Source organism: Castor canadensis, chromosome 10 (assembly GCF_047511655.1).
Source record: "Castor canadensis chromosome 10, mCasCan1.hap1v2, whole genome shotgun sequence".
NCBI lineage: Eukaryota > Metazoa > Chordata > Mammalia > Rodentia > Castoridae > Castor > Castor canadensis.
This window is the reverse complement of record NC_133395.1, coordinates 88952378-88972051: the sequence shown is the minus strand read 5'-3', so window position 1 is coordinate 88972051 and position 19674 is coordinate 88952378. Positions and strand designations below refer to the sequence as shown.

Sequence of the window (19674 nt, the reverse complement as noted above, 5' to 3'; positions counted from 1 at the left end):
GGCCCGCTGGGGTGCAGGACCCACTTTCTCATGGCTTCCGCACGTCCCTCCCCGCCCGCCTGGAGGGCAGTTGGGGAGCGGTCCCCAACGTGGCCTGGGACCAACCTCGCTGGTGACCCGTGTCGCGGGCGCGCGCCCCAGGAGAGTGTGGGGAGGGGAGAGGCTTCGGGGACGTAGCTGTGAGGATTCGGTGTGCGTGGGTCTGGCGGGTGGCCCGGACGGGGTCGGGGTCGTGCTCACGGTGGGTCGTTGTGGTGGTGGTGGTGGTGGTGGTGCTGGGGGTGGTGGTGGTGGTGGGGGGGTGGTGGCGAAGTCCCCGAAGACAAAAGGAGCAGCGAGGGAGGGAGGAGCAAAAGCCTACAGCACCCGGTATTCCCAGGCGGTCCCCCATCCAAGTACTAACCACGCCCGACCCTGCTTAGCTTCCGAGATCAGACGAGATCGGGCGCGTTCAGGGTGGTATGGCCGTAGACGCTAGCCGCCGCCTCCGGGAGCCCCAAGAGCCTGCCGAGGGCCCCGGCGTGCATCTCCACGCTGCTCTCTTGGCAAGGCTGGGAGTCCGGGTGGGGGCTGGCAGCCCGGGGCCAGCGGCCAGAGGCCCCGCGCGCCTGCTCGGGCAGCCGGTCTCGCCCAGGTGGCCGCTGGGTGGCTTTCTTCCCGAGGTGTCCTGCTGCCAGACGAGGGTCAAGTTTTCTCGGGGGAAAATTTCTCAGTGCTCTCGGGCGCTTGTTCTTCTGGGAATGTCCACTGCTGTGGCCAAGGCGGGGACGCACAGCTCGGGCCAGGGCAAGCAGCCGCCCTCCTCCGTCGCCTCCTGGAGCCGTATCCTTGGGTGGGTGCGTGGCTCCCAGCGGAGGTCTCGGGGACCCTTCCGGTCTCTTCGTCCGGAAAGCGCCACTGCCCCTCCAGCCCATCAGGAAAACGGCAGCCGCGCCCTTCGCCGACCCGCTCCGCCCTCCTCCACACTCAGGGCCTGGGGCTGCGGGGCTGAATCGTGAGGCTTTCCAGCCCAGGACTTCACCTCTGGCCCCTTTCACACACGGGATCTTGGGAAGAAGAAACAAAACCAAACACAGCCAAAGCCATCTCCTCCGACCCGGGGCCCCTCCACATCCCTTCCGATCCCAGGTTCCTGCGGCCTCCCGGGGCGTTTCTCCCAGGCAGGCCTTCGCGGCCACTACACGGGGCTGAGCACTCGAGTCCTCGGGCGTCACGGGGCCCGCGGCCACGCCAAGCACGCACGACTCCCGGGTCTCGTCTGCTCCTGGGTGCCCTGGGCCTCTTCCCTGTGCCGCTGCTGGGTCTTGTGCCCCTGCTTGGCCTCCTTCAGACCCGGCCCCGTGCTACGCGGCCACGTGCTACAGGATCGTGCCAGCAGAACTGGCCCTGGCTGAGCCCCGTACCCACCCTCCTGCCATCCCTGGCCCTGCTAGCAAATGGCAGAGATCCTCTGGCCTCCGAACCAGACAAAAATCCTGATGCAGTTGGCCGAGGGGCCGCAAACCAAGGCTTCGCTTGTTCCCGCTCAGGCCCCAGCCATACCCTCTTGTCCTTCGGCTGCTCGTGTGTGGGGTGGGGGAGAGGAGGGTGCGTCCCCGTGCGTGCGTGCGTGGTCTGGGTGTCTCTGCGTGGTGTGTGTGTGTGTGTGTGTGTGTGTGTGTGTGTGTGTGTGTGTTAGATGCCGTGCCTGGTGTAGGTGGGGAAGAGCAAGCCCTCACGCACAGAGCCCCATCACACACTGGGGCCGGGCCGAGGGGGTCAATCTGCTCGGCCTGATTGCGTTGGGCATACATTGCAGAAGGTGGGTTTTCCAAGGCGGAGCAGAGGGTCCCGGCACCTGAGGTTGTCCACGGGGAGAATGTCTGTTCCACGGGGGCAAGCGGTCCCTTCCGTCGTGCCCAAGCCCATGTGACCCCGAAGGCCAGGTGGCCCCGGTCCTTGAGCTGACTGAGGAGTGCTTTGAGACCCGGAGGGTGGCACAGGCGACTGGGCGCCAGCGGCGGCCCTCCCTCCCTTTGAGCGGGACGGGGAGCTGCCGCTGGCATCCGGAGCTCTGGCGGCCTGCGCCCTCTGTCCCTGTGACCGCAGGCTCTGCCGTGGGAGGCGGGATCCCACGTAGAGGTCGCGCGCTGGCTGCCCTGTCTTGGGTTGAGCGACGGAGCGCGACGTGGAGCAGCACCCGACTGAGGCTCCCTGCTTCTCTGTCCCCTGGCGTCTTGCCCTGGACCCAGTGCACCACCTTGTGGCGAGCCCAGGTGTGGCGCGTCCCGCTGTGGGGCCCGCTGGGGTGCAGGACCCACTTTCTCATGGCTTCCGCACGTCCCTCCCCGCCCGCCTGGAGGGCAGTTGGGGAGCGGTCCCCAACGTGGCCTGGGACCAACCTCGCTGGTGACCCGTGTCGCGGGCGCGCGCCACAGGAGAGTGTGGGGAGGGGAGAGGATTCGGGGACGTAGCTGTGAGGATTCGGTGTGCGTGGGTCTGGCGGGTGGCCCGGACGGGGTCGGGGTCGTGGTCACGGTGGGTCGTTGTGGTGGTGGTGGTGGTGGTGGTGCTGGGGGTGGTGGTGGTGGTGGGGGGGGTGGTGGCGAAGTCCCCGAAGACAAAAGGAGCAGCGAGGGAGGGAGGAGCAAAAGCCTACAGCACCCGGTATTCCCAGGCGGTCTCCCATCCAAGTACTAACCAGGCCCGACCCTGCTTAGCTTCCGAGATCAGACGAGATCGGGCGCGTTCAGGGTGGTATGGCCGTAGACGCTAGCCGCCGCCTCCGGGAGCCCCAAGAGCCTGCCGAGGGCCCCGGCGTGCGTCTCCACGCTGCTCTCCTGGCACGGCTGGGAGTCCGGGTGGGGGCTGGCAGCCCGGGGCCAGCGGCCAGGAGGCCCGCGCGCCTACTCGGGCAGCCGGTCTCGCCCAGGTGGCCGCTGGGTGGCTTTCTTCCCGAGGTGTCCTGCTGCCAGGACGAGGGTCAAGTTTTCTCGGGGGAAAATTTCTCAGTGCTCTCGGGCGCTTGTTCTTCTGGGAATGTCCACTGCTGTGGCCAAGGCGGGGGACGCACAGCTCAGGCCAGGGCAAGCAGCCGCCCTCCTCCGTCGCCTCCTGGAGCCGTATCCTTGGATGGGTGCGTGGCTCCCAGCGGAGGTCTCGGGGACCCTTCCGGTCCTCTTCGTCCGGAAAGTGCCAATGCCCCTCCAGCCCATCAGGAAAACGGCAGCCGCGCCCTTCGCCGACCCGCTCCGCCCTCCTCCACACTCAGGGCCTGGGGCTGCGGGGCTGAATCGTGAGGCTTTCCAGCCCAGGACTTCACCTCTGGCCCCTTTCACACCCGGGATCTTGGGAAGAAGAAACAAAACCAAACACAGCCAAAGCCATCTCCTCCGACCCGGGGCCCCTCCACATCCCTTCCGATCCCGGGTTCCTGCCGGCCTCCCGGGGCGTTTCTCCCAGGCAGGTCTTCGCGGCCACTACACGGGGCTGAGCACTCGAGTCCTCGGGCGTCACGGGGCCCGCGGCCACGCCAAGCACGCACGACTCCCGGGTCTCGTCTGCTCCTGGGTGCCCTGGGCCTCTTCCCTGTGCCGCTGCTGGGTCTTGTGCCCCTGCTTGGCCTCCTTCAGACCCGGCCCCGTGCTACGCGGCCACGTGCTACAGGATCGTGCCAGCAGAACTGGCCCTGGCTGAGCCCCGTACCCACCCTCCTGCCATCCCTGGCCCTGCTAGCAAATAGCAGAGATCCTCTGGCCTCCGAGCCCAGACAAAAATCCTGATGCAGTTGGCCGAGGGGCCGCAAACCAAGGCTTCGCTTGTTCCCGCTCAGGCCCCAGCCATACCCTCTTGTCCTTCGGCTGCTAGTGTGTGGGGTGGGGGAGAGGAGGGTGCGTCCCCGTGCGTGCGTGCGTGGTCTGGGTGTCTCTGCGTGGTGTGTGTGTGTGTGTGTGTGTGTTAGATGCCGTGCCTGGTGTAGGTGGGGAAGAGCAAGCCCTCACGCACAGAGCCCCATCACACACTGGGGCCGGGCCGAGGGGGTCAATCTGCTCGGCCTGATTGCGTTGGGCATACATTGCAGAAGGTGGGTTTTCCAAGGCGGAGCAGAGGGTCCCGGCACCTGAGGTTGTCCACGGGGAGAATGTCTGTTCCACGGGGGCAAGCGGTCCCTTCCGTCGTGCCCAAGCCCATGTGACCCCGAAGGCCAGGTGGCCCCGGTCCTTGAGCTGACTGAGGAGTGCTTTGAGACCCGGAGGGTGGCACAGGCGACTGGGCGCCAGCGGCGGCCCTCCCTCCCTTTGAGCGGGACTGGGAGCTGCCGCTGGCATCCGGAGCTCTGGCGGCCTGCGCCCTCTGTCCCTGTGACCGCAGGCTCTGCCGTGGGAGGCGGGATCCCACGTAGAGGTCCCGCGCTGGCTGCCCTGTCTTGGGTTGAGCGACGGAGCGCGACGTGGAGCAGCACCCGACTGAGGCTCCCTGCTTCTCTGTCCCCTGGCGTCTTGCCCTGGACCCAGTGCACCACCTTGTGGCGAGCCCAGGTGTGGCGCGTCCCGCTGTGGGGCCCGTTGGGGTGCAGGACCCACTTTCTCATGGCTTCCGCACGTCCCTCCCCGCCCGCCTGGAGGGCAGTTGGGGAGCGGTCCCCAACGTGGCCTGGGACCAACCTCGCTGGTGACCCGTGTCACGGGCGCGCGCCCCAGGAGAGTGTGGGGAGGGGAGAGGATTCGGGGACGTAGCTGTGAGGATTCGGTGTGCGTGGTTCTGGCGGGTGGCCCGGACGGGGTCGGGGTCATGGTCACGGTGGGTCGTTGTGGTGGTGGTGGTGGTGGTGGTGCTGGGGGTGGTGGTGGTGGTGGGGGGGGTGGTGGCGAAGTCCCCGAAGACAAAAGGAGCAGCGAGGGAGGGAGGAGCAAAAGCCTACAGCACCCGGTATTCCCAGGTGGTCCCCCATCCAAGTACTAACCAGGCCCGACCCTGCTTAGCTTCCGAGATCAGACGAGATCGGGCGCGTTCAGGGTGGTATGGCCGTAGACGCTAGCCGCCGCCTCCGGGAGCCCCAAGAGCCTGCCGAGGGCCCCGGCGTGCGTCTCCACGCTGCTCTCCTGGCACGGCTGGGAGTCCGGGTGGGGGCTGGCAGCCCGGGGCCAGCGGCCAGAGGCCCCGCGCGCCTGCTCAGGCAGCCGGTCTCGCCCAGGTGGCCGCTGGGTGGCTTTCTTCCCGAGGTGTCCTGCTGCCAGGACGAGGGTCAAGTTTTCTCGGGGGAAAATTTTTCAGTGCTCTCGGGCGCTTGTTCTTCTGGGAATGTCCACTGCTGTGGCCAAGGCGGGGGACGCACAGCTCGGGCCAGGGCAAGCAGCCGCCCTCCTCCGTCGCCTCCTGGAGCCGTATCCTTGGGTGGGTGCGTGGCTCCCAGCGGAGGTCTCGGGGACCCTTCCGGTCCTCTTCGTCCGGAAAGCGCCACTGCCCCTCCAGCCCATCAGGAAAACGGCAGCCGCGCCCTTCGCCGACCCGCTCCGCCCTCCTCCACACTCAGGGCCTGGGGCTGCGGGGCTGAATCGTGAGGCTTTCCAGCCCAGGACTTCACCTCTGGCCCCTTTCACACCCGGGATCTTGGGAAGAAGAAACAAAACCAAACACAGCCAAAGCCATCTCCTCCGACCCGGGGCCCCTCCACATCCCTTCCGATCCCGGGTTCCTGCCGGCCTCCCGGGGCGTTTCTCCCAGGCAGGCCTTCGCGGCCACTACACGGGGCTGAGCACTCGAGTCCTCGGGCGTCACGGGGCCCGCGGCCACGCCAAGCACGCACGACTCCCGGGTCTCGTCTGCTCCTGGGTGCCCTGGGCCTCTTCCCTGTGCCGCTGCTGGGTCTTGTGCCCCTGCTTGGCCTCCTTCAGACCCGACCCCGTGCTACGCGGCCACGTGCTACAGGATCGTGCCAGCAGAACTGGCCCTGGCTGAGCCCCGTACCCACCCTCCTGCCATCCCTGGCCCTGCTAGCAAATGGCAGAGATCCTCTGGCCTCCGAGCCCAGACAAAAATCCTGATGCAGTTGGCCGAGGGGCCGCAAACCAAGGCTTCGCTTGTTCCCGCTCAGGCCCCAGCCATACCCTCTTGTCCTTCGGCTGCTCGTGTGTGGGGTGGGGGAGAGGAGGGTGCGTCCCCGTGCGTGCGTGCGTGGTCTGGGTGTCTCTGCGTGGTGTGTGTGTGTGTGTGTGTGTGTGTGTTAGATGCCGTGCCTGGTGTAGGTGGGGAAGAGCAAGCCCTCACGCACAGAGCCCCATCACACACTGGGGCCGGGCCGAGGGGGTCAATCTGCTCGGCCTGATTGCGTTGGGCATACATTGCAGAAGGTGGGTTTTCCAAGGCGGAGCAGAGGGTCCCGGCACCTGAGGTTGTCCACGGGGAGAATGTCTGTTCCACGGGGGCAAGCGGTCCCTTCCGTCGTGCCCAAGCCCATGTGACCCCGAAGGCCAGGTGGCCCCGGTCCTTGAGCTGACTGAGGAGTGCTTTGAGACCCGGAGGGTGGCACAGGCGACTGGGCGCCAGCGGCGGCCCTCCCTCCCTTTGAGCGGGACTGGGAGCTGCCGCTGGCATCCGGAGCTCTGGCGGCCTGCGCCCTCTGTCCCTGTGACCGCAGGCTCTGCCGTGGGAGGCGGGATCCCACGTAGAGGTCCCGCGCTGGCTGCCCTGTCTTGGGTTGAGCGACGGAGCGCGACGTGGAGCAGCACCCGACTGAGGCTCCCTGCTTCTCTGTCCCCTGGCGTCTTGCCCTGGACCCAGTGCACCACCTTGTGGCGAGCCCAGGTGTGGCGCGTCCCGCTGTGGGGCCCGCTGGGGTGCAGGACCCACTTTCTCATGGCTTCCGCACGTCCCTCCCCGCCCGCCTGGAGGGCAGTTGGGGAGCGGTCCCCAACGTGGCCTGGGACCAACCTCGCTGGTGACCCGTGTCGCGGGCGCGCGCCCCAGGAGAGTGTGGGGAGGGGAGAGGCTTCGGGGACGTAGCTGTGAGGATTCGGTGTGCGTGGGTCTGGCGGGTGGCCCGGACGGGGTCGGGGTCGTGGTCACGGTGGGTCGTTGTGGTGGTGGTGGTGGTGGTGGTGCTGGGGGTGGTGGTGGTGGTGGGGGGGTGGTGGCGAAGTCCCCGAAGACAAAAGGAGCAGCGAGGGAGGGAGGAGCAAAAGCCTACAGCACCCGGTATTCCCAGGCGGTCCCCCATCCAAGTACTAACCACGCCCGACCTTGCTTAGCTTCCGAGATCAGACGAGATCGGGCGCGTTCAGGGTGGTATGGCCGTAGACGCTAGCCGCCGCCTCCGGGAGCCCCAAGAGCCTGCCGAGGGCCCCGGCGTGCATCTCCACGCTGCTCTCTTGGCAAGGCTGGGAGTCCGGGTGGGGGCTGGCAGCCCGGGGCCAGCGGCCAGAGGCCCCGCGCGCCTGCTCGGGCAGACGGTCTCGCCCAGGTGGCCGCTGGGTGGCTTTCTTCCCGAGGTGTCCTGCTGCCAGGACGAGGGTCAAGTTTTCTCGGGGGAAAATTTCTCAGTGCTCTCGGGCGCTTGTTCTTCTGGGAATGTCCACTGCTGTGGCCAAGGCGGGGGACGCACAGCTCGGGCCAGGGCAAGCAGCCGCCCTCCTCCGTCGCCTCCTGGAGCCGTATCCTTGGGAGGGTGCGTGGCTCCCAGCGGAGGTCTCGGGGACCCTTCCGGCCCTCTTCGTCCGGAAAGCGCCACTGCCCCTCCAGCCCATCAGGAAAACGGCAGCCGCGCCCTTCGCCGACCCGCTCCGCCCTCCTCCACACTCAGGGCCTGTGGCTGCGGGGCTGAATCGTGAGGCTTTCCAGCCCAGGACTTCACCTCTGGCCCCTTTCACACCCGGGATCTTGGGAAGAAGAAACAAAACCAAACACAGCCAAAGCCATCTCCTCCGACCCGGGGCCCCTCCACATCCCTTCCGATCCCGGGTTCCTGCCGGCCTCCCGGGGCGTTTCTCCCAGGCAGGCCTTCGCGGCCACTACACGGGGCTGAGCACTCGAGTCCTCGGGCGTCACGGGGCCCGCGGCCACGCCAAGCACGCACGACTCCCGGGTCTCGTCTGCTCCTGGGTGCCCTGGGCCTCTACCCTGTGCCGCTGCTGGGTCTTGTGCCCCTGCTTGGCCTCCTTCAGACCCGACCCCGTGCTACGCGGCCACGTGCTACAGGATCGTGCCAGCAAAACTGGCCCTGGCTGAGCCCCGTACCCACCCTCCTGCCATCCCTGGCCCTGCTAGCAAATGGCAGAGATCCTCTGGCCTCCGAGCCCAGACAAAAATCCTGATGCAGTTGGCCGAGGGGCCGCAAACCAAGGCTTCGCTTGTTCCCGCTCAGGCCCCAGCCATACCCTCTTGTCCTTCGGCTGCTCGTGTGTGGGGTGGGGGAGAGGAGGGTGCGTCCCCGTGCGTGCGTGCGTGGTCTGGGTGTCTCTGCGTGGTGTGTGTGTGTGTGTGTGTGTGTGTGTTAGATGCCGTGCCTGGTGTAGGTGGGGAAGAGCAAGCCCTCACGCACAGAGCCCCATCACACACTGGGGCCGGGCCGAGGGGGTCAATCTGCTCGGCCTGATTGCGTTGGGCATACATTGCAGAAGGTGGGTTTTCCAAGGCGGAGCAGAGGGTCCCGGCACCTGAGGTTGTCCACGGGGAGAATGTCTGTTCCACGGGGGCAAGCGGTCCCTTCCGTCGTGCCCAAGCCCATGTGACCCCGAAGGCCAGGTGTCCCCGGTCCTTGAGCTGACTGAGGAGTGCTTTGAGACCCGGAGGGTGGCACAGGCGACTGGGCGCCAGCGGCGGCCCTCCCTCCCTTTGAGCGGGACGGGGAGCTGCCGCTGGCATCCGGAGCTCTGGCGGCCTGCGCCCTCTGTCCCTGTGACCGCAGGCTCTGCCGTGGGAGGCGGGATCCCACGTAGAGGTCGCGCGCTGGCTGCCCTGTCTTGGGTTGAGCGACGGAGCGCGACGTGGAGCAGCACCCGACTGAGGCTCCCTGCTTCTCTGTCCCCTGGCGTCTTGCCCTGGACCCAGTGCACCACCTTGTGGCGAGCCCAGGTGTGGTGCGTCCCGCTGTGGGGCCCGCTGGGGTGCAGGACCCACTTTCTCATGGCTTCCGCACGTCCCTCCCCGCCCGCCTGGAGGGCAGTTGGGGAGCGGTCCCCAACGTGGCCTGGGACCAACCTCGCTGGTGACCCGTGTCGCGGGCGCGCGCCCCAGGAGAGTGTGGGGAGGGGAGAGGATTCGGGGACGTAGCTGTGAGGATTCGGTGTGCGTGGGTCTGGCAGGTGGCCCGGACGGGTTCGGGGTCGTGGTCACGGTGGGTCGTTGTGGTGGTGGTGGTGGTGGTGCTGGGGGTGGTGGTGGTGGTGGGGGGGTGGTGGCGAAGTCCCCGAAGACAAAAGGAGCAGCGAGGGAGGGAGGAGCAAAAGCCTACAGCACCCGGTATTCCCAGGCGGTCTCCCATCCAAGTACTAACCAGGCCCGACCCTGCTTAGCTTCCGAGATCAGACGAGATCGGGCGCGTTCAGGGTGGTATGGCCGTAGACGCTAGCCGCCGCCTCCGGGAGCCCCAAGAGCCTGCCGAGGGCCCCGGCGTGCGTCTCCACGCTGCTCTCCTGGCACGGCTGGGAGTCCGGGTGGGGGCTGGCAGCCCGGGGCCAGCGGCCAGAGGCCCCGCGCGCCTGCTCGGGCAGCCGGTCTCGCCCAGGTGGCCGCTGGGTGGCTTTCTTCCCGAGGTGTCCTGCTGCCAGGACGAGGGTCAAGTTTTCTCGGGGGAAAATTTCTCAGTGCTCTCGGGCGCTTGTTCTTCTGGGAATGTCCACTGCTGTGGCCAAGGCGGGGGACGCACAGCTCGGGCCAGGGCAAGCAGCCGCCCTCCTCCGTCGCCTCCTGGAGCCGTATCCTTGGGTGGGTGCGTGGCTCCCAGCGGAGGTCTCGGGGACCCTTCCGGTCCTCTTCGTCCGGAAAGCGCCACTGCCCCTCCAGCCCATCAGGAAAACGGCAGCCGCGCCCTTCGCCGACCCGCTCCGCCCTCCTCCACACTCAGGGCCTGGGGCTGCGGGGCTGAATCGTGAGGCTTTCCAGCCCAGGACTTCACCTCTGGCCCCTTTCACACACGGGATCTTGGGAAGAAGAAACAAAACCAAACACAGCCAAAGCCATCTCCTCCGACCCGGGGCCCCTCCACATCCCTTCCGATCCCAGGTTCCTGCGGCCTCCCGGGGCGTTTCTCCCAGGCAGGCCTTCGCGGCCACTACACGGGGCTGAGCACTCGAGTCCTCGGGCGTCACGGGGCCCGTGGCCACGCCAAGCACGCACGACTCCCGGGTCTCGTCTGCTCCTGGGTGCCCTGGGCCTCTTCCCTGTGCCGCTGCTGGGTCTTGTGCCCCTGCTTGGCCTCCTTCAGACCCGGCCCCGTGCTACGCGGCCACGTGCTACAGGATCGTGCCAGCAGAACTGGCCCTGGCTGAGCCCCGTACCCACCCTCCTGCCATCCCTGGCCCTGCTAGCAAATGGCAGAGATCCTCTGGCCTCCGAACCCAGACAAAAATCCTGATGCAGTTGGCCGAGGGGCCGCAAACCAAGGCTTCGCTTGTTCCCGCTCAGGCCCCAGCCATACCCTCTTGTCCTTCGGCTGCTCGTGTGTGGGGTGGGGGAGAGGAGGGTGCGTCCCCGTGCGTGCGTGCGTGGTCTGGGTGTCTCTGCGTGGTGTGTGTGTGTGTGTGTGTGTGTGTGTGTGTGTGTGTGTGTTAGATGCCGTGCCTGGTGTAGGTGGGGAAGAGCAAGCCCTCACGCACAGAGCCCCATCACACACTGGGGCCGGGCCGAGGGGGTCAATCTGCTCGGCCTGATTGCGTTGGGCATACATTGCAGAAGGTGGGTTTTCCAAGGCGGAGCAGAGGGTCCCGGCACCTGAGGTTGTCCACGGGGAGAATGTCTGTTCCACGGGGGCAAGCGGTCCCTTCCGTCGTGCCCAAGCCCATGTGACCCCGAAGGCCAGGTGGCCCCGGTCCTTGAGCTGACTGAGGAGTGCTTTGAGACCCGGAGGGTGGCACAGGCGACTGGGCGCCAGCGGCGGCCCTCCCTCCCTTTGAGCGGAATGGGGAGCTGCCGCTGGCATCCGGAGCTCTGGCGGCCTGCGCCCTCTGTCCCTGTGACCGCAGGCTGTGCCGTGGGAGGCGGGATCCCACGTAGAGGTCGCACGCTGGCTGCCCTGTCTTGGGTTGAGCGACGGAGCGCGACGTGGAGCAGCACCCGACTGAGGCTCCCTGCTTCTCTGTCCCCTGGCGTCTTGCCCTGGACCCAGTGCACCACCTTGTGGCGAGCCCAGGTGTGGCGCGTCCCGCTGTGGGGCCCGCTGGGGTGCAGGACCCACTTTCTCATGGCTTCCGCACGTCCCTCCCCGCCCGCCTGGAGGGCAGTTGGGGAGCGGTCCCCAACGTGGCCTGGGACCAACCTCGCTGGTGACCCATGTCGCGGGCGCGCGCCACAGGAGAGTGTGGGGAGGGGAGAGGATTCGGGGACGTAGCTGTGAGGATTCGGTGTGCGTGGGTCTGGCGGGTGGCCCGGACGGGGTCGGGGTCGTGGTCACGGTGGGTCGTTGTGGTGGTGGTGGTGGTGGTGGTGCTGGGGGTGGTGGTGGTGGTGGGGGGGTGGTGGCGAAGTCCCCGAAGACAAAAGGAGCAGCGAGGGAGGGAGGAGCAAAAGCCTACAGCACCCGGTATTCCCAGGCGGTCTCCCATCCAAGTACTAACCAGGCCCGACCCTGCTTAGCTTCCGAGATCAGACGAGATCGGGCGCGTTCAGGGTGGTATGGCCGTAGACGCTAGCCGCCGCCTCCGGGAGCCCCAAGAGCCTGCCGAGGGCCCCGGCGTGCGTCTCCACGCTGCTCTCCTGGCACGGCTGGGAGTCCGGGTGGGGGCTGGCAGCCCGGGGCCAGCGGCCAGAAGGCCCGCGCGCCTACTCGGGCAGCCGGTCTCGCCCAGGTGGCCGCTGGGTGGCTTTCTTCCCGAGGTGTCCTGCTGCCAGGACGAGGGTCAAGTTTTCTCGGGGGAAAATTTCTCAGTGCTCTCGGGCGCTTGTTCTTCTGGGAATGTCCACTGCTGTGGCCAAGGCGGGGGACGCACAGCTCGGGCCAGGGCAAGCAGCCGCCCTCCTCCGTCGCCTCCTGGAGCCGTATCCTTGGATGGGTGCGTGGCTCCCAGTGGAGGTCTCGGGGACCCTTCCGGTCCTCTTCGTCCGGAAAGCGCCAATGCCCCTCCAGCCCATCAGGAAAACGGCAGCCGCGCCCTTCGCCGACCCGCTCCGCCCTCCTCCACACTCAGGGCCTGGGGCTGCGGGGCTGAATCGTGAGGCTTTCCAGCCCAGGACTTCACCTCTGGCCCCTTTCACACCCGGGATCTTGGGAAGAAGAAACAAAACCAAACACAGCCAAAGCCATCTCCTCCGACCCGGGGCCCCTCCACATCCCTTCCGATCCCGGGTTCCTGCCGACCTCCCGGGGCGTTTCTCCCAGGCAGGTCTTCGCGGCCACTACACGGGGCTGAGCACTCGAGTCCTCGGGCGTCACGGGGCCCGCGGCCACGCCAAGCACGCACGACTCCCGGGTCTCGTCTGCTCCTGGGTGCCCTGGGCCTCTTCCCTGTGCCGCTGCTGGGTCTTGTGCCCCTGCTTGGCCTCCTTCAGACCCGGCCCCGTGCTACGCGGCCACGTGCTACAGGATCGTGCCAGCAGAACTGGCCCTGGCTGAGCCCCGTACCCACCCTCCTGCCATCCCTGGCCCTGCTAGCAAATGGCAGAGATCCTCTGGCCTCCGAGCCCAGACAAAAATCCTGATGCAGTTGGCCGAGGGGCCGCAAACCAAGGCTTCGCTTGTTCCCGCTCAGGCCCCAGCCATACCCTCTTGTCCTTCGGCTGCTAGTGTGTGGGGTGGGGGAGAGGAGGGTGCGTCCCCGTGCGTGCGTGCGTGGTCTGGGTGTCTCTGCGTGGTGTGTGTGTGTGTGTGTGTGTGTTAGATGCCGTGCCTGGTGTAGGTGGGGAAGAGCAAGCCCTCACGCACAGAGCCCCATCACACACTGGGGCCGGGCCGAGGGGGTCAATCTGCTCGGCCTGATTGCGTTGGGCATACATTGCAGAAGGTGGGTTTTCCAAGGCGGAGCAGAGGGTCCCGGCACCTGAGGTTGTCCACGGGGAGAATGTCTGTTCCACGGGGGCAAGCGGTCCCTTCCGTCGTGCCCAAGCCCATGTGACCCCGAAGGCCAGGTGGCCCCGGTCCTTGAGCTGACTGAGGAGTGCTTTGAGACTAGGAGGGTGGCACAGGCGACTGGGCGCCAGCGGGGGCCCTCCCTCCCTTTGAGCGGGACGGGGAGCTGCCGCTGGCATCCGGAGCTCTGGCGGCCTGCGCCCTCTGTCCCTGTGACCGCAGGCTCTGCCGTGGGAGGCGGGATCCCACGTAGAGGTGGCGCGCTGGCTGCCCTGTCTTGGGTTGAGCGACGGAGCGCGACGTGGAGCAGCACCCAACTGAGGCTCCCTGCTTCTCTGTCCCCTGGCGTCTTGCCCTGGACCCAGTGCACCACCTTGTGGCGAGCCCAGGTGTGGCACGTCCCGCTGTGGGGCCCGTTGGGGTGCAGGACCCACTTTCTCATGGCTTCCGCACGTCCCTCCCCGCCCGCCTGGAGGGCAGTTGGGGAGCGGTCCCCAACGTGGCCTGGGACCAACCTCGCTGGTGACCCGTGTCACGGGCGCGTGCCCCAGGAGAGTGTGGGGAGGGGAGAGGATTCGGGGACGTAGCTGTGAGGATTCGGTGTGCGTGGTTCTGGCGGGTGGCCCGGACGGGGTCGGGGTCATGGTCACGGTGGGTCGTTGTGGTGGTCGTGGTGGTGGTGGTGCTGGGGGTGGTGGTGGTGGTGGGGGGGGTGGTGGCGAAGTCCCCGAAGACAAAAGGAGCAGCGAGGGAGGGAGGAGCAAAAGCCTACAGCACCCGGTATTCCCAGGCGGTCCCCCGTCCAAGTACTAACCAGGCCCGACCCTGCTTAGCTTCCGAGATCAGACGAGATCGTGCGCGTTCAGGGTGGTATGGCCGTAGACGCTAGCCGCCGCCTCCGGGAGCCCCAAGAGCTTGCTGAGGGCCCCGGCGTGCGTCTCCACGCTGCTCTCCTGGCACGGCTGGGAGTCCGGGTGGGGGCTGGCAGCCCGGGGCCAGCGGCCAGAGGCCCCGCGCGCCTGCTCGGGCAGCCGGTCTCGCCCAGGTGGCCGCTGGGTGGCTTTCTTCCCGAGGTGTCCTGCTGCCAGGACGAGGGTCAAGTTTTCTCGGGGGAAAATTTCTCAGTGCTCTCGGGCGCTTGTTCTTCTGGGAATGTCCACTGCTGTGGCCAAGGCGGGGGACGCACAGCTCGGGCCAGGGCAAGCAGCCGCCCTCCTCCGTCGCCTCCTGGAGCCGTATCCTTGGGTGGGTGCGTGGCTCCCAGCGGAGGTCTCGGGGACCCTTCCGGTCCTCTTCGTCCGGAAAGCGCCACTGCCCCTCCAGCCCATCAGGAAAACGGCAGCCGCGCCCTTCGCCGACCCGCTCCGCCCTCCTCCACACTCAGGGCCTGGGGCTGCGGGGCTGAATCGTGAGGCTTTCCAGCCCAGGACTTCACCTCTGGCCCCTTTCACACCCGGGATCTTGGGAAGAAGAAACAAAACCAAACACAGCCAAAGCCATCTCCTCCGACCCACGGCCCCTCCACATCCCTTCCGATCCCGGGTTCCTGCCGGCCTCCCGGGGCGTTTCTCCCAGGCAGGTCTTCGCGGCCACTACACGGGGCTGAGCACTCGAGTCCTCGGGCGTCACGGGGCCCGCGGCCACGCCAAGCACGCACGACTCCCGGGTCTCGTCTTCTCCTGGGTGCCCTGGGCCTCTTCCCTGTGCCGCTGCTGGGTCTTGTGCCCCTGCTTGGCCTCCTTCAGACCCGGCCCCGTGCTACGCGGCCACGTGCTACAGGATCGTGCCAGCAGAACTGGCCCTGGCTGAGCCCCGTACCCACCCTCCTGCCATCCCTGGCCCTGCTAGCAAATGGCAGAGATCCTCTGGCCTCCGAGCCCAGACAAAAATCCTGATGCAGTTGGCCGAGGGGCCGCAAACCAAGGCTTCGCTTGTTCCCGCTCAGGCCCCAGCCATACCCTCTTGTCCTTCGGCTGCTCGTGTGTGGGGTGGGGGAGAGGAGGGTGCGTCCCCGTGCGTGCGTGCGTGGTCTGGGTGTCTCTGCGTGGTGTGTGTGTGTGTGTGTGTGTGTGTGTTAGATGCCGTGCCTGGTGTAGGTGGGGAAGAGCAAGCCCTCACGCACAGAGCCCCATCACACACTGGGGCCGGGCCGAGGGGGTCAATCTGCTCGGCCTGATTGCGTTGGGCATACATTGCAGAAGGTGGGTTTTCCAAGGCAGAGCAGAGGGTCCCGGCACCTGAGGTTGTCCACGGGGAGAATGTCTGTTCCACGGGGGCAAGCGGTCCCTTCCGTCGTGCCCAAGCCCATGTGACCCCGAAGGCCAGGTGGCCCCGGTCCTTGAGCTGACTGAGGAGTGCTTTGAGACCCGGAGGGTGGCACAGGCGACTGGGCGCCAGCGGCGGCACTCCCTCCCTTTGAGCGGGACGGGGAGCTGCCGCTGGCATCCGGAGCTCTGGCGGCCTGCGCCCTCTGTCCCTGTGACCGCAGGCTCTGCCGTGGGAGGCGGGATCCCACGTAGAGGTCGCGCGCTGGCTGCCCTGTCTTGGGTTGAGCGACGGAGCGCGACGTGGAGCAGCACCCGACTGAGGCTCCCTGCTTCTCTGTCCCCTGGCGTCTTGCCCTGGACCCAGTGCACCACCTTGTGGCGAGCCCAGGTGTGGCGCGTCCCGCTGTGGGGCCCGCTGGGGTGCAGGACCCACTTTCTCATGGCTTCCGCACGTCCCTCCCCGCCCGCCTGGAGGGCAGTTGGGGAGCGGTCCCCAACATGGCCTGGGACCAACCTCGCTGGTGACCCGTGTCGTGGGCGCGTGCCCCAGGAGAGTGTGGGGAGGGGAGAGGATTCGGGGACGTAGCTGTGAGGATTCGGTGTGCGTGGGTCTGGCGGGTGGCCCGGACGGGTTCGGGGTCGTGGTCACGGTGGGTCGTTGTGGTGGTGGTGGTGGTGGTGCTGGGGGTGGTGGTGGTGGTGGGGGGGTGGTGGCGAAGTCCCCGAAGACAAAAGGAGCAGCGAGGGAGGGAGGAGCAAAAGCCTACAGCACCCGGTATTCCCAGGCGGTCTCCCATCCAAGTACTAACCAGGCCCGACCCTGCTTAGCTTCCGAGATCAGACGAGATCGGGCGCGTTCAGGGTAGTATGGCCGTAGACGCTCGCCGCCGCCTCCGGGAGCCCCAAGAGCCTGCCGAGGGCCCCGGCGTGCGTCTCCACGCTGCTCTCCTGGCACGGCTGGGAGTCCGGGTGGGGGCTGGCAGCCCGGGGCCAGCGGCCAGAGGCCCCGCACGCCTGCTCGGGCAGCCGGTCTCGCCCAGGTGGCCGCTGGGTGGCTTTCTTCCCGAGGTGTCCTGCTGCCAGGACGAGGGTCAAGTTTTCTCGGGGGAAAATTTCTCAGTGCTCTCGGGCGCTTGTTCTTCTGGGAATGTCCACTGCTGTGGCCAAGGCGGGGGACGCACAGCTCGGGCCAGGGCAAGCAGCCGCCCTCCTCCGTCGCCTCCTGGAGCCGTATCCTTGGGTGGGTGCGTGGCTCCCAGCGGAGGTCTCGGGGACCCTTCCGGTCCTCTTCGTCCGGAAAGCGCCACTGCCCCTCCAGCCCATCAGGAAAACGGCAGCCGCGCCCTTCGCCGACCCGCTCCGCCCTCCTCCACACTCAGGGCCTGGGGCTGCGGGGCTGAATCGTGAGGCTTTCCAGCCCAGGACTTCACCTCTGGCCCCTTTCACACCCGGGATCTTGGGAAGAAGAAACAAAACCAAACACAGCCAAAGCCATCTCCTCCGACCCGGGGCCCCTCCACATCCCTTCCGATCCCGGGTTCCTGCCGGCCTCCCGGGGCGTTTCTCCCAGGCAGGCCTTCGCGGCCACTACACGGGGCTGAGCACTCGAGTCCTCGGGCGTCACGGGGCCCGCGGCCACGCCAAGCACGCACGACTCCCGGGTCTCGTCTGCTCCTGGGTGCCCTGGGCCTCTTCCCTGTGCCGCTGCTGGGTCTTGTGCCCCTGCTTGGCCTCCTTCAGACCCGACCCCGTGCTACGCGGCCACGTGCTACAGGATCGTGCCAGCAGAACTGGCCCTGGCTGAGCCCCGTACCCACCCTCCTGCCATCCCTGGCCCTGCTAGCAAATGGCAGAGATCCTCTGGCCTCCGAGCCCAGACAAAAATCCTGATGCAGTTGGCCGAGGGGCCGCAAACCAAGGCTTCGCTTGTTCCCGCTCAGGCCCCAGCCATACCCTCTTGTCCTTCGGCTGCTCGTGTGTGGGGTGGGGGAGAGGAGGGTGCGTCCCCGTGCGTTCGTGCGTGGTCTGGGTGTCTCTGCGTGGTGTGTGTGTGTGTGTGTGTGTGTGTTAGATGCCGTGCCTGGTGTAGGTGGGGAAGAGCAAGCCCTCACGCACAGAGCCCCATCACACACTGGGGCCGGGCCGAGGGGGTCAATCTGCTCGGCCTGATTGCGTTGGGCATACATTGCAGAAGGTGGGTTTTCCAAGGCAGAGCAGAGGGTCCCGGCACCTGAGGTTGTCCACGGGGAGAATGTCTGTTCCACGGGGGCAAGCGGTCCCTTCCGTCGTGCCCAAGCCCATGTGACCCCGAAGGCCAGGTGGCCCCGGTCCTTGAGCTGACTGAGGAGTGCTTTGAGACCCGGAGGGTGGCACAGGCGACTGGGCGCCAGCGGCGGCACTCCCTCCCTTTGAGCGGGACGGGGAGCTGCCGCTGGCATCCGGAGCTCTGGCGGCCTGCGCCCTCTGTCCCTGTGACCGCAGGCTCTGCCGTGGGAGGCGGGATCCCACGTAGAGGTCGCGCGCTGGCTGCCCTGTCTTGGGTTGAGCGACGGAGCGCGACGTGGAGCAGCACCCGACTGAGGCTCCCTGCTTCTCTGTCCCCTGGCGTCTTGCCCTGGACCCAGTGCACCACCTTGTGGCGAGCCCAGGTGTGGCGCGTCCCGCTGTGGGGCCCGCTGGGGTGCAGGACCCACTTTCTCATGGCTTCCGCACGTCCCTCCCCGCCCGCCTGGAGGGCAGTTGGGGAGCGGTCCCCAACGTGGCCTGGGACCAACCTCGCTGGTGACCCGTGTCGTGGGCGCGTGCCCCAGGAGAGTGTGGGGAGGGGAGAGGATTCGGGGACGTAGCTGTGAGGATTCGGTGTGCGTGGGTCTGGCGGGTGGCCCGGACGGGGTCGGGGTCGTGGTCACGGTGGGTCGTTGTGGTGGTGGTGTTGGTGGTGCTGGGGGTGGTGGTGGTGGTGGGGGGGTGGTGGCGAAGTCCCCGAAGACAAAAGGAGCAGCGAGGGAGGGAGGAGCAAAAGCCTACAGCACCCGGTATTCCCAGGCGGTCCCCCATCCAAGTACTAACCAGGCCCGACCCTGCTTAGCTTCCGAGATCAGACGAGATCGGGCGCGTTCAGGGTGGTATGGCCGTAGACGCTAGCCGCCGCCTCCGGGAGCCCCAAGAGCCTGCCGAGGGCCCCGGCGTGCGTCTCCACGCTGCTCTCCTGGCACGGCTGGGAGTCCGGGTGGGGGCTGGCAGCCCGGGGCCAGCGGCCAGAGGCCCCGCGCGCCTGCTCGGGCAGACGGTCTCGCCCAGGTGGCCGCTGGGTGGCTTTCTTCCCGAGGTGTCCTGCTGCCAGGACGAGGGTCAAGTTTTCTCGGGGGAAAATTTCTCAGTGCTCTCGGGCGCTTGTTCTTCTGGGAATGTCCACTGCTGTGGCCAAGACGGGGGACGCACAGCTCGGGCCAGGGCAAGCAGCCGCCCTCCTCCGTCGCCTCCTGGAGCCGTATCCTTGGGTGGGTGCGTGGCTCCCAGCGGAGGTCTCGGGGACCCTTCCGGTCCTCTTCGTCCGGAAAGCGCCACTGCCCCTCCAGCCCATCAGGGAAACGGCAGCCGCGCCCTTCGCCGACCCGCTCCGCCCTCCTCCACACTCAGGGCCTGGGGCTGCGGGGCTGAATCGTGAGGCTTTCCAGCCCAGGACTTCACCTCTGGCCCCTTTCACACCCGGGATCTTGGGAAGAAGAAACAAAACCAAACACAGCCAAAGCCATCTCCTCCGACCCGGGGCCCCTCCACATCCCTTCCGATCCCGGGTTCCTGCCGGCCTCCCGGGGCGTTTCTCCCAGGCAGGCCTTCGCGGCCACCACACGGGGCTGAGCACTCGAGTCCTCGGGCGTCACGGGGCCCGCGGCCACGCCAAGCACGCACGACTCCCGGGTCTCGTCTGCTCCTGGGTGCCCTGGGCCTCTTCCCTGTGCCGCTGCTGGGTCTTGTGCCCCTGCTTGGCCTCCTTCAGACCCGACCCCGTGCTACGCGGCCACGTGCTACAGGATCGTGCCAGCAGAACTGGCCCTGGCTGAGCCCCGTACCCACCCTCCTGCCATCCCTGGCCCTGCTAGCAAATGGCAGAGATCCTCTGGCCTCCGAGCCCAGACAAAAATCCTGATGCAGTTGGCCGAGGGGCCGCAAACCAAGGCTTCGCTTGTTCCCGCTCAGGCCCCAGCCATA

General features: G+C 67.4%; 9 non-coding genes across 9 annotated transcripts; all 9 read right to left on the bottom strand.

Annotated features, from left to right (window-relative positions):
* Nucleotides 1–354: 354 nt before the first annotated feature.
* On the bottom strand, nt 355–473 carry LOC141412792 (5S ribosomal RNA). The gene has a single exon (XR_012437634.1). It is a non-coding gene; the product is annotated as a 5S ribosomal RNA (ribosomal RNA).
* Nucleotides 474–2631: 2158 nt separating this feature from the next.
* On the bottom strand, nt 2632–2750 carry LOC141412126 (5S ribosomal RNA). Its single transcript, XR_012436965.1, has one exon. It is a non-coding gene; the product is annotated as a 5S ribosomal RNA (ribosomal RNA).
* Nucleotides 2751–4893: 2143 nt separating this feature from the next.
* Nucleotides 4894–5012, bottom strand: LOC141412337 (5S ribosomal RNA). Its single transcript, XR_012437175.1, has one exon. It is a non-coding gene; the product is annotated as a 5S ribosomal RNA (ribosomal RNA).
* A 2146-nt stretch (nt 5013–7158) lies between these two features.
* LOC141412975 (5S ribosomal RNA) lies at nt 7159–7277 on the bottom strand. Its single transcript, XR_012437817.1, has one exon. It is a non-coding gene; the product is annotated as a 5S ribosomal RNA (ribosomal RNA).
* A 2143-nt stretch (nt 7278–9420) lies between these two features.
* Nucleotides 9421–9539, bottom strand: LOC141412124 (5S ribosomal RNA). Its single transcript, XR_012436963.1, has one exon. It is a non-coding gene; the product is annotated as a 5S ribosomal RNA (ribosomal RNA).
* Nucleotides 9540–11698: 2159 nt separating this feature from the next.
* On the bottom strand, nt 11699–11817 carry LOC141412123 (5S ribosomal RNA). The gene has a single exon (XR_012436962.1). It is a non-coding gene; the product is annotated as a 5S ribosomal RNA (ribosomal RNA).
* Nucleotides 11818–13960: 2143 nt separating this feature from the next.
* Nucleotides 13961–14079, bottom strand: LOC141412967 (5S ribosomal RNA). Its single transcript, XR_012437809.1, has one exon. It is a non-coding gene; the product is annotated as a 5S ribosomal RNA (ribosomal RNA).
* A 2143-nt stretch (nt 14080–16222) lies between these two features.
* LOC141412602 (5S ribosomal RNA) lies at nt 16223–16341 on the bottom strand. Its single transcript, XR_012437443.1, has one exon. It is a non-coding gene; the product is annotated as a 5S ribosomal RNA (ribosomal RNA).
* A 2141-nt stretch (nt 16342–18482) lies between these two features.
* On the bottom strand, nt 18483–18601 carry LOC141412403 (5S ribosomal RNA). Its single transcript, XR_012437243.1, has one exon. It is a non-coding gene; the product is annotated as a 5S ribosomal RNA (ribosomal RNA).
* Between the last annotated feature and the right edge of the window lie 1073 nt (nt 18602–19674).